Here is a 12,561-nt window from a genome sequence, read left to right on the forward strand (position 1 = left end):
TGAAGTTTTTCCTCATGAAAAAAAATTTTTTAAAGAAAATTATGGAAGAATTGCTAAACAACTTGTTTATCTCTATTAAAAACAAGTTGGAAAGTATTAACATTTTATTTTTATTATGAAAAATTTTTTGAATTTAAGTTTTAAAAATTGTTATTGCTTTATGAGATATTTAGGTCCCAAATGTTATAACCTCCACGTATTTAAAGACAAAATATTTAGAAAACAAAACTTGATCTAAAGCCATAGCTCTGTCTAGGATTCTATCACAGAAGAATTAGTTGGTGTTATTTAGGATATATGGTCCTTTGTGGCCTTTATCATAGTTAGAAGCTGAGGAATCAGGCCAGGCATGGTGGCTCACACCTGTAATCCCAGCACTTTGGGAGGCCTGTGGGGGCGGATCACGAGGTCAGGAGTTCAAGACCAGCCTGACCAACATGGTAAAACCCTGTCTCTACTAAAAATACAAAAGTTAGCCCAGCGTGGTAGCGTGTGCCTGCAATCCCAGCTACTCAGGAGACTGAGGCAGGAGAATTTGCTTGAACTGGGGAAGCAGAGGTTGCAGTGAGCCGAGATTGTGCCATTGCACTTCAGCCTGGGAAACAGAGCAAGACTCTATCTCAAAAAAAAAAAAGAAGAATATGAGGAATCAGACTGGAGAATGACCTTAAGCTATGTAGAAGACAAAGTGCCTGCATCATAGACTTAAAAGATGTTGTTACTGTTGTGATTGGAAGTGCAACTACCCATCAGCCATTAGTTGGTCCTTGCTCTACCTGACTGATTAAAATTCTTTCTTTATGGTTGTCAGGATGACCTAACAGGTTTAAAAATTAGTGTAAGCTTCAAGCTCCAGTTGCTGATGTTTCATTTGTACATCTTAAGGATTTGGAAGTATATGTATAATTGGGTTTTGTCATGTTGCATATCTGTCTAGATCTGTGGACTCCACTAGTTCCAAACTGTAACTCTATAAGACTGCTGATTTGACATTTAGCAGTGACCATATGTGGACTGCACTATAAATAATGTGCTTCTTGGAGCTGAATGGTGTAGCATTACTATATAGCTTTTCTCTCTAGTCTTCATTGTGTCATCTGTAGTGAGCTATAGATTTTTTTGTTTTGGGAATTTTTACAACTTGTTTGCATGGGTTCACCTAGTAGCGTTGGTTCTTGCTTATATCTTTAATACACAATCAGCAAAGCTTACAATCCACTCAAGAGACTTACTGTTTTGTCACTTGAAATTGGACTAAATGATATAAATTAAATGTGGCTGTCAACTAAAACAAAATTGAATATAGAATTAATATTCATCCAGTCATGGACATACCTGTAGCATAGTTTTCTCTTTAGACATAATAGGCTGTTTCCTACTCTAAAACTTGCAGCCAGCTTTATACAGAAAAGTAAATTTTTTCTTGTATTTTGGCAGCCTCCCATCATGTACATTGGTGATGCTGTTGCCAAAATGATCGTTGTTAACCATGGTGGCATACAGCTTCATGGAGCAGAAAGTTTCTACTTGGTATTTAATTAACAAATAAAAATGTTGAGGAATGTGTAAAACAGTTAATAGTGAAGTATTTTTAAATTGCTGGTATTGTGTTTTTAGCATATTGGTAGTTGTTTATAATACAGATTTCTCATTTTCAAAGATCTTCCTGTTTAAAAATTATATCTCTTTTCTCACGTGTTTATTAGAGAAGAACAAATGATAAAAAATGCAGCATTTTAATGATATATTTATGTGTAGGAACAGGGGGAGAAAAGGTGATAAAGTTTGAGTTTTCAGCTTAGCTTCATGGTTTAATCAGAATTAGAAGAACTTCATTTCCAACCAAAGAACAAGCCACACAACCACCATTTTGGGGTCTTGAGCAGAGAAAGAAAACAAATAGGTGGTTTGTGAGAATGCATAATTATGTAGAAAACCAGCTTTTCTACGTAATAAATAAGTTATTTGCAATTCTCCCATCAACATTTAAATTATATCAAGTTGACTTGAGAAGAAAAAAATATATAAGCAGCCTACCTGTATCGTGCAACTTTGTTAGTTGTTAACCAGTTTTTACAAAGAAAAAAATTTCTGTAATTTATTTTTGGTTCTATGAGATTATAATTAAATCCCAAATTATATATTTTATTTAAGAAACAAAAGTCAAAAGATTTTTAGTCATTATTATAGTAATTGAAATTAAAGAGTTACTTTTTAAAAAATTATTTTTAAAAATAATTACTTTGGAAATAAATTGACTGGGCATGGTGGCTCACACCTGTAATCCCAACACTTTGGGAGGCCAAGGTGGGACTATCACTTGAGCCTGCAGGTCAAGGATCCAGTGAGCTGTGACTGTGCCACTTCACCCCAGCCTGGGTGACAGAGTAAGACCCTGTCTCAAAAAAAAAATAAATAAAAAGAAAAGGAACAAAAAAATTTAGTATTTATTTCCCTTGTTCTGTCTAGATTACCTGTTTCAGCCATAAGCTACTCGTGCCAACTTAATGTTATAAATAGCATTCATGGGCCAGGCATGGTGGCTTATGCCTGTAATCCCAACACTTTGGGAGGCCAAGGCAGGCAGATCACTTGAGGTCAGGAGTTTGAGACCAGCCTGGCCAACATGGTGAAACCCTGTCTGTACTAACAATACAAAAAAAAATTGGCCTGGTGTGGTGATACACATCTATAGTCCCAGCTAGTCAGGAGGTAGAAGTTATAGTGAGCTGAGATTGCATCACTGCATTCCAGTCTGAGCTACAGAGTGAGACTCCGTCTCTAAAAAAAAAAAAAAAAAGAAGAAGAAGAAGAGAAAAAAAAAAAAGCATCCATGGAAATAATTGGCAAAAATCACAGTCCTAAACAGAGAGAATAGATTGCTTGTTTCCCACAGACTGGTTATTGGATTTCTTGTTCTTTTCACAGAGAAAGTTTTGATCATTTCAAAGGCAGACAAGTCTGGTTTGTTTTACTTTGTTACAAATTATTTTGTTGTGCCTCCTTGTGTTACCCATCATCCTTAAGCCTATTGGATTTTTGATGAGTGTTTATAAAACCTTTTTTCTTAGGAAGAGGGACCATACTGAATGCTAGCCCTTTCTGCAGAGTCACAGAGCTGCCCTTTTTCCTACAAAAACAGGTAGTTTGAAATGATAGGAAGGGTCCAGATTTTCTGTGTTGGTCATTTATTTACCCCAGGAGGTTGGTGAGGGAAGGAGAGTCTGGGAGTTGTGTCTATTGTTTCTGTTGCCTTTGTTGTGATTGGAAGGACTTAAAGTGGTGTGTTAAATATTTTATTACAGTCCCTGAGAAAGTGGATTTAATTAAAGAACGGTTTTAACCTAAAGTTTTAGAAGAGAAATGCCACTACCATATTCTGTCAATAATTTTTTTCTGAGAAGGTGACAGCCATCCTCTTGAGTGGTTTTGTAAAAGTGGTGCTAATGTGTATAACCTTAATTTTTTTCTTTTTTTCTCCCTCTCCCTTTAACATTTGCTTTTCCTTTCACTGTTGTCAGTCACAACACGCTGCTCTTGAATCTCTCAGCTGGTCTTGACTCGTGAATTTACTTATGCTTTCACTCTTTAATAAATACATTACTTGCAAGCAGTGAATTGAAAACAAGACAAAAAAAAAAAAAAAACGACCATTAGTGATTGGACAGTTTCTTACTTTGTGTTACATTTAACTGTTCTTTTGACAGCCCAGTTTTTAAAGCCAGGTTCGTATGGAAATGCTTTCACTCCACTTGCACTGCTTTTGGAAATAGCATACTGCTTCATCTGTCTGTTTATTTTAGTGCATTCATAATATAACACAGTCAGCATAATGTCTCATCTCCACTTAGCCAAAGATTGAGTTTTCTTTAAAAAACAACAAAATGGGGGGGGGGAGCAACAATTTTTGTCAGCATTGTTTAATACCTAAATTTTGGTGCCAAATATAGTTACAACATGCGTCTATTAAGAGATTAAACAATTACTTAATAAACCGTATACTCTCAGAGTCATTCTGCCATTGTTGTCCTTTCTAGAATTATTCAGTTGTAGGAATTATGATATGAAATAAGGATTTTCTGCACAGGTAAGTTAGTAGCAATATAAGGGCCTGTTTACCTTTGTTTTCTGCTAACATTACTTATATTGAGATTTTTAATCTTTTCTTTTTTAGGAGGTAATAAAGTTATAAATAGACACTGAGCACTGGGTAAGGGAATGCTTTTCCTGACAGTTCAGTTAGTGGGGGAGAAGGGAAGAAGCCTCAGCAGCAGTAGTGTTGTATTAAGCTTTTGTGATGTGTAGTAATGTGGAAGTCATCCCTTGGAATCAGTAGTGTTTCTAATTCTTTCAGATTGTATGACACAAAAATAACTTGCAGCAAACTTTGTACACCATAATGATTTTATATGTATATTTAAAACAATGTATGTTTTGTTTTACAAACCAATTTTCCATTATAATTTGCCTCCAGTTTTTGTTTTTAAAAAAGTATCCTGGGTTGATGCCTGTAATCCCAGGACTCTGAAAGTCTGAGGAGGGAGGATTGCTTGAGCCCAGGAGTTCTAGATCATCCTGGGCAACATAGTGAAACCTTGACTCTACAAAAATTTAAAAAATTATCCAGGCACAGTGGTGTGTGCCCATATAGTCCCAGCTACTTGTGAGGCTGAGGGAGGAGGATTGCCTGAGCCCCGGAGAATTTTACCACTGTACACCAGCCTGGGGAACAGAGTAAGACCCTGTATCAAAAAAAAAAAAAGGTCCTGGTTTTGCCCCATCAATGACATCAATGAAATAATCAGCTGTTTAACCCAGTTTTCCAGGTTGCATGCTATCATAAACTTGTAGAAGAAAATTGTCCTTAAAAAAACAAACAAACAAAAAAAAACCTAGAGCATTTGGAAGCCTTAATCTTCTTCTAACTTCTAGTTAGAGAAGATAACAGTAAAAAAAAATGTTTTTCTTTCCTCACAGAGCATTTTATCATTGAATGTGGAGATATAAGACAGTTTAATGTACAATATTTGGTTTTAATGCAGAAATTTGTGGTTTGGTAAGCTTGATAAATTGATTTCAAGAAATAAATTGATTTCAAAAATCAGGAAGATTTTCAAATGGTTTACCTTTGTTTTCTGCTAACATTACTTATATTGCAACTTTGAATCTTTTCTAGATTAATTACTATAAATTACATTTTAATATATATAGAATACTTTGTGTTTAGAATTTTTCAGTGTTGTCCTTTGGATGAATAGCATCATTTTTTCAGGTACAGTTAGTGTTTATTTTAGCCTTGTCTTAGTACTTCACAGTAACTATAAAAAGTAAAGAACTGGACATAGCTGCAGATGTTTCCAATAGCTTGACCCCTTAAACAAAAGCTGACATTTAATTGTTGTTTCTAGCATTTTTTTCATGCAGTTTACATTGAAATACCTTTTCCAGTGTGCTCCTGAGAAGATGAGACATTATGTATGTTGGTTTCTCCCCCTACATGCACTAATGGTTCTTTACTGTTAACTTATTGCTAGGCCTGTTTCATTCTAACATCTTAGCATTTTTGTTAGACTACATGTTGAAATGCATCACTCAGTCTGTGCTTGAGCTCATTTTATTTTTCTGTTTAATCAACTTAATTTCTTGTTTTACTAACCTCACTGTTTTTTCAGTTTAATATTGGCTGCATGCTAGTTAAATATTTATATTATATATATTATTATTTTTTAAACCAATCAAGTCTAGCCTGGATTTTGCTCTGATTGTTTTTTCATTTCTAGTGGTGGGGCAGTCTTACACTTACAACTTACTTTGTATCATGAAAGCCTGACACATAAACAAAACAACTAAACACAATGTAGATTTTCTTAAAAAACAAAAAAAAAAAAACACAAAACTTAAAGTGGTGCTGTTTAGGTGGTGGATATGACTGTATAAGTACCTTGATTTTATGCTTTTTAATGTTATTTTAAAACTTCATAAATGTATTCTTCCCCTTTTCCCTTTCCCCTTTTTCTCCATTTTAAAATGTTATGTGCAAAAGTTGCCCAGCACACCATCAGAAAGGACCCGTACCCCATATGTTTTCCCATATAAAATACTAGCCAGCTTTTCTTTTTACATTAATGTCCCTCTTATTGGGCACATTTACTCTATTATTAGCACCTTTTTGCATGCATATATGTAGAATTATCTCTTGCTCATCATCTGTTTTAATGTCTCTAGGAAGGGAAGAATATATTATTGGAATATTTTTGGTTTGTCTTTCTGTTCTATCTGTCAGGATAATATTGGACACCGCTTACTCCAGAAACATGGGTGGAAGCTGGGCCAGGGATTGGGAAAATCTCTTCAGGGTAAGTGTTTACATTTACCAAAGAAAAAGAAAGAAAACTGTTTCTGATGTGGGTCTTGTACCTGAATATATTTGTTATGTTTTTTTAAAAAGTGCTTGGGTTCCCCCACTGCCTTTTCCCCTTAGAATAGTCTATTTTTCCTATAACTGTATTTTAAGTCACTGTTAAGCCTCTATATATGCCAATAATTTGCAAGAGTAAGCTGCTGTGTCATCGAAACTTTCAAGTCAAACATACTGTGTGGCCCAGACTGTTTTAATTTTTTTTTTTTTTATGATGGAGGTGATGGGTGGGTGGAGTAAAAGGAATGCAGAATATCAGAGTGTGCTTTCTTTGTGCTATTTAGTAATGTTGTGTTGTGGCTTCAGTATTATAAAGAGAATCATTCAGCAGCAGAATTTAATTTTTGTCCTTTTAAATTCACCCTAAAGTTGTGCCCTGGCTCTTGCTGTGTGATAAGAAATCTATGTAGTGGTAGAAAGAAAAATTAACCCCCATGAAACATAAAATGAAAGCGGAGGTTTCTTAGGGCTCTCTGAGCAGAACAGTTCTCAGTTCCTATAAAGGTATAGAAAATGTATGGTTTAAAGTTTCCATTGCATTTGTTACTGTATTTATACCAGTCATTTGGATCTAAAAAAAAAATACTAATATTTTGTCTTCTGAGTTCTCACTGGTTGGAAACCAACCAACTGCGTTCATTTTTTAGCTCTCTCAGATTCAAGAGATACTGTTTGTTCTTTGCAGATGTGATATGAATGCTACCTCAGAAATTATGGGAATTGGCCAAGCACTGTGGCTCATGCCTATAATCCCAGCACTTTTGGGAGGCCAAGGCAGGTGGATCATGAGGTCAGGAGTTCAAGACCAGCCTGGCCAAGATGGCGAAACCCTGTTGGAACTAAAAATATGAAAATTAGCTGGATGTGGTGATGCATGCTTGTAGTCCCAGCTCGGGGCTGAGGGAGAGAATTGCCTGAACCCGGGAGGTGGAGGTTGCAGTGAACTGAGATTGCGCCACTGCACTCCAGTCTGGGTGACAGAGTGAGACTCCGTCTAAAAAAAAAAAAGAAATAGGAATCATTGTGCCTCTACATCTGATCATGCAGAAGCTTATTGTATAAGGGCATCTTTGGGGAGATGTGTGCTACTGTTAACTAATTCTTTGAATTTTGGAAATGGATTTTCATAGTTTGAATGCCAAAGTCTTATCAGCTCGAGTGTGTTGAGAGGAACACAATGACAGGTATAATGGCTCATTCCTGTAATCCCAGCAGTTTGGGAGGTTAAGGCTGTAGGATTGTTTGAGGCCAGTTGTTCAAGATTAGCCTGGGTGACATAGCGAGACCCCACCTTGGTTTTTTTTAAAAAAGAATAAATTAATAAAAGAGAGCGAAATCAAGAGGACAGGGCTTGAAATAGAATGATTCCATTATTAAAACCTTTAATTTTAAATTCTACTTCTACAAATCTGTTCATTGGTGACACATGGGAGATGCTCAATAAATATATTTTAATGAAATATATTTCATTCAGTAGCAGAATTACTAAGCATTAACCTGTTCTTTTGGGCAGATAGGAAGATTTCATTATTTTTAAACTTTTTTTCCAGTGGCACAAGAAAGAACTCTTTGCAAACAATACAAAGAATACTCTGATTAAGAGTAACTCATAGGGCATAGACCACAGGTTTTATCAGAGCCCAGAAAGCTTTTTGACGAATTTGTCCCAGTGGTTTGCATAGTTTTAAGTGTTGAATTGAATTGAATGGAGGTGATTGCTTTAGGAGAAGGCCAGAAGACTAGATTTGCTCTTCCCTCTAATTTGAAATACCTCTTCTGTTCAAGGATGCCCAGGAGCAATTGTTCAGGCACACAAGGTGCGGCCATTTGATAGTGGCTAGCAAATCTGTTTGAATCCCAGAATTTTTCATGTTAAGCATCAGAGACTTTAAAGTACAACTAGAGGCCGGGCACAGCGGCTCATGCCTGTAATCCCAGCACTTTGGGAGGCTGAGGAGGGTGGATCACAAGGTCAGGAGTTTGAGACCAGCCTGGTCTACATGCTGAACCGCCTCCCCCTCCCCGCCCCCGCAACTGCCATCTCTACCATAAATACAAAAATTATGGGTGTGGCACAAATCTGTAATCCCAGCTACTCAGGAGGCTGAGGCAGGAGAATCGCTTGAATCCAGGAGGCGGAGTTTGCAGTGAGTCGAGATCACAGCACTGCACTACAGCCTGGGTGACAGAGCAAGACTCCATCTCAAAAAAAAAAAAAAAAAGAAGAAAAGAAAAAATAGTAAAGTAAAATACAGTTAGAGCCTGCAGAGAGAAAGGAGGGGGAAGAGATAGGTAATGTATTTAAGAAAGGATAGGTAGATGGCTGCTTACTCACCTCCTTTGGGTGATCCAAAATTATTATCAATTTTTGTTTTTAAGGAGATTTTAGGTAGGGTGCTGTGACTCATGCCTGTAATCTTAGCACTTTGGGAGGTTGAGGCAGGAGGATCACTTGAACCCAGGAGTTTGAGAACAGGCTAGGCAACATAGACATGATCTCTGTCTTTCCCTGCACCCCCTGGCAAAAAAAAAAAAAAAAAAAAAAATAGGTGTGGTAGTCCATGCCTGTGGTCCCAGTTACTCAAGAGGTTTGAGGTAGGAGGATTGCTTGAGCCCAGAAGGTCGAGGCTGCAGTCAGCTGTGATCGCACCCTGCACTCCAGCCTGGGTGACAGAGTGAGGCCCTGTCTCAAAAAAAAAAAAAAAAAAAAAGTTTAGAATTTTGGTTCTCTTTAAACTTTGAGCTTCTTGAAAAGAGGAATTAGGTCTTATCCATATTTTATCTCCATCTCCATGGTAACAGGTATATATGGTAGGTAGTCAATAACTCATATATCTATTCATTTAAAAATTCAAGGGAAATTTAAAGCTAATTTAAAGGGGTTTTTTTTCTTTTAATTGTTAAAAATCAGGTAATATAGCCGGGTGCAGTGGCTCACACCTGTAATCACAGCACTTTGGGAAGCTGAGGCAGAAGGATTACCTGAGGCCAGGAGTTGAGACCAGCCTGGGAAATATAGCAAGACCCCATCTCTACCAAAAAAAATTTTTTTTAATTTTCTGGGCTTGGTGGCACACACCTGTAGTCCCAGCTACTAGGAAGGCTGAGGTGAGAGGATCGCTTGAGCCCAGGAGTTGAAGGATGCAGCGAGCTATGATTGGGCCATTGCACTCCAGCATAGGTGACACTGTCTCTGTTTAAAAAACAGAAAACCCAACAATTCACCCTTTCCAAAACATATAACATAAAATTTAACATCTTAACCCTTTTTAAGTGTACAGTTCTGTAAAGCATATTCACATTGTTGGTGCAAAGTCCATCTGTTTTAAATGATTAGTGTCTTTATTCTCCAAAATGAATGGAGCCTTATTCTGTTTCCAGCATTAAGAATTGAGTTTGTTTCATAACTGGCTGTTTATTTCCTACTGTCAGATGCGACAATGTGCAGGCATTGTACTAGTTTCTCTCACGTCTCTTTCTGTAGTACCCACATAATTTAACCTAGAATATATCCACGTTTATGGCATATTGAGGCAATTTATGACAGACTTCTTTAACTGTACTAAACCTTTGGTATATATAACCGCTCAAGAAAGCCCTGTCGCTCTGGTGTAAACAGTAATGCCTCCTTGGTATTTTATAGACTAGGCATTGCATGTAATTTCTGGGCTTATGCTTTTGTAAGTTCTTTGCATTGACTAGTTTACTGTCAGCTTCCCTTTTTATTTGAGTTTAGGGCTAAACATATCTAACATGCAACCACCCACTAAAATTTTAAGCTTGGTCCTTTTTGGGCTTTTTTTAATCAAAGGTTGAAAAATTATTTTGACCCATGCAAGGCTTTTGCCAACAAAAGTTGCAGTCCTTGGGGCTCCAGTGCTAATGTCTTGTCACTGAATAGATTGGACAATAGGGCATGCAGACTCTGGAATGAAGTTGTGTGTGGCAGGATATAAAATTGTACTTTGTAAACCGAGTTTATTTTTGTACTCTCATTCACGTTTTGTTCTCCCTTAGTGTTATATGTGGCAGATAAGTGATTGTTAATATTAAAAAATAAAAGACCTCAAAGTCAAGAATGATACTAAAAAATATATAAAAATAAAAGACCTTAAGAAAAGTGTATTGATAAGATAGCTAAAGGAAACAACACACAAAAAAAAGCACTACCAATGAGAAATGTTATGAACAATTATTTATTATAGAAGCAGAGGATGTGTTCAATTCAGAATAAAACAAGAGTGAATGATAGTTATATTTTGTAGCATTTGGATTGGATTCAGTTCTGGAAATTGTTTCATAACCTTTTGGCAGCTTTGTAATAGAATGTAGTTAAAATTTTTTATTTTTCTGTGAAATACGTTTAGTCATAGGTGTAGCCCAGAAGTGGTGCCTGAACTTTCTTGGTTACATTGTATAAGACCTATTTGATGATTTGGCTGATTCTTTGGTCACAGACAAAAGTTTAGCTCCTGGGGAAAATGAATGGGATCTAATATTATTTCCTGTCTAGAAGGTTTGATCAATACATTTAGTCAACCAACAAATATTTACCGACCGAACATTACCTTCTAGTTGTACCAGCTATAAATACCGTAAGACATGATAAGACATGGCTCCTGACCTTCAGGCTTACTTTCTGTTCCCTTAAGTCTTGCTTTTTTTAACTGCTGTAAACCTTTGAGATTTCTTCAAAGCCAAGGATGATGTTTTCTACTTCTGTGTACTTTCACGCTTAAATTAAGTATGCGATCAGTCTAAATATTGAATTAAAAATTGTTTCAACCTCCTTGTGAGTAGGGAGTCTCACTAATTTTTGTGTAAAAGTACTTGGTACAGGGCATAATGGCATTTTGTTAACATTTAGAAATACAAGAACTCAGTTTGAGTTTGGCACTATCATTTCCTATAAGGGAGAAGTTACCATTACCAAATTATTTTTCTCAGCAATAAATGGCAATTACAATTTCTGCTTGTCTTCTTAAAGAGTAGTTATGAAGACAAAGTAAGCTAACTCACATTATCCAAACTGTAAAAATGCCATAATATGCTTATTTATTAATACCTATTTGTAGTACATAGTTATTTTAACTGAATTAGAGATTATCCATCCTTAGGACTTCCAAGATTAATAACAGTAGTCATCAGTATGCTTTATATGTGATAGATGCTGAACTTCAGTATCTGTGCTTTTGATGTTATATGTGTTTTAGGGCCCCTAAATCCCTAATTTTGGTGTCCGTTTCACTAATTCTGAGCTCACTAGTCATCTCTACTTGTGAGTCTAACTTCTGAAAAATCCAACATCTATAAAGAGCCTCAGTAGCAGTGTCGGGACAACTGAATAACAGCCCAGAAATTTAAAAGTTGGATCCCCATTGTTGTTCCTTACCCCACATAGATTCCAGATGAATGAGAGGGTTAAATGTAAAAAATGAAATCATAAAATTATTAGGATGAACAGTGGTAGAATTATTATCTTGAAAATAATATTTGAATAAGAAAAGCTTTTCTAAGTTTAACCCACAACTTAGAAGCCATTAAGTAAAGGATAAGGCCAGGCAGAGTGGCTTACACCTGTAATCCCGGGACTTTGGGAAGCCAAGGTGGGAGGATCACTTGAGGCCAGGAGTTCAAGACCAGCTTGGGCAACAACAAGACCCCATCTCTACAAAAAAATTAAAAAATAGATTAGCCAGGCATGGTGGCATGCATCTGTATTACTAGCTATTTGGAGGGCTGAGACGGGAGGATCCCTTCACTCCAGGAGTTTGAAGTTGCAGTGAACTGTGATTGTGCCACTGTACTCCAGCCTGGGCAACAGAGCAAGCCTATCTCACAAAAGGAAAGGATAAATTTGGCTATATTTCATCGTAAACAAAGTCAACAAACCTACTGGGGAAAATATCTGCAATATCTCATTTTAGGCAAAGAACAACTTTCCTTCAGGTATTTATCAGTTTGAGAAAGACCAGAGTTAGCTTGGTAAGATTATGGAGAAATAGGTACTTATATCATAGCGATGAGAGTATAAATTGGCGAAAACCACTACAGAGAACAAGTTGGATTACTTAGAAGTTAAAATGGATGTATTCTTGAATCCAGCTTTTTTTTTTTTTTTTTTTTTTTTTTTTTTTTTTTTT

The 12,561-nt window shown here is 36.4% G+C and overlaps 1 protein-coding gene across 7 annotated transcripts in view; it reads left to right on the top strand.

Annotated features, from left to right (window-relative positions):
- Nucleotides 1-2,742: 2,742 nt before the first annotated feature.
- Nucleotides 2,743-12,561, top strand: part of GPATCH8 (G-patch domain containing 8) — a 75,384-nt gene continuing 65,565 nt past the window's right edge. For 3 of the 7 annotated variants that reach the window (XM_032279390.1, XM_032279391.1, XM_032279394.1), the window contains exons 1-2: nucleotides 2,743-3,725; nucleotides 6,284-6,356. The gene's annotated coding sequence lies outside the window, so the exon portion shown is untranslated. Of the gene's footprint in view, nucleotides 3,726-4,688; nucleotides 6,357-12,561 lie in introns of those variants that run through there. The other 4 variants (XM_032279389.1, XM_032279392.1, XM_032279395.1 and 1 more) reach the window with 2 other exon arrangements.

This window comes from Sapajus apella, unplaced genomic scaffold (genome assembly GCF_009761245.1).
Source record: "Sapajus apella isolate SASKATOON/1434 unplaced genomic scaffold, GSC_monkey_1.0 scaffold12, whole genome shotgun sequence".
NCBI lineage: Eukaryota > Metazoa > Chordata > Mammalia > Primates > Cebidae > Sapajus > Sapajus apella.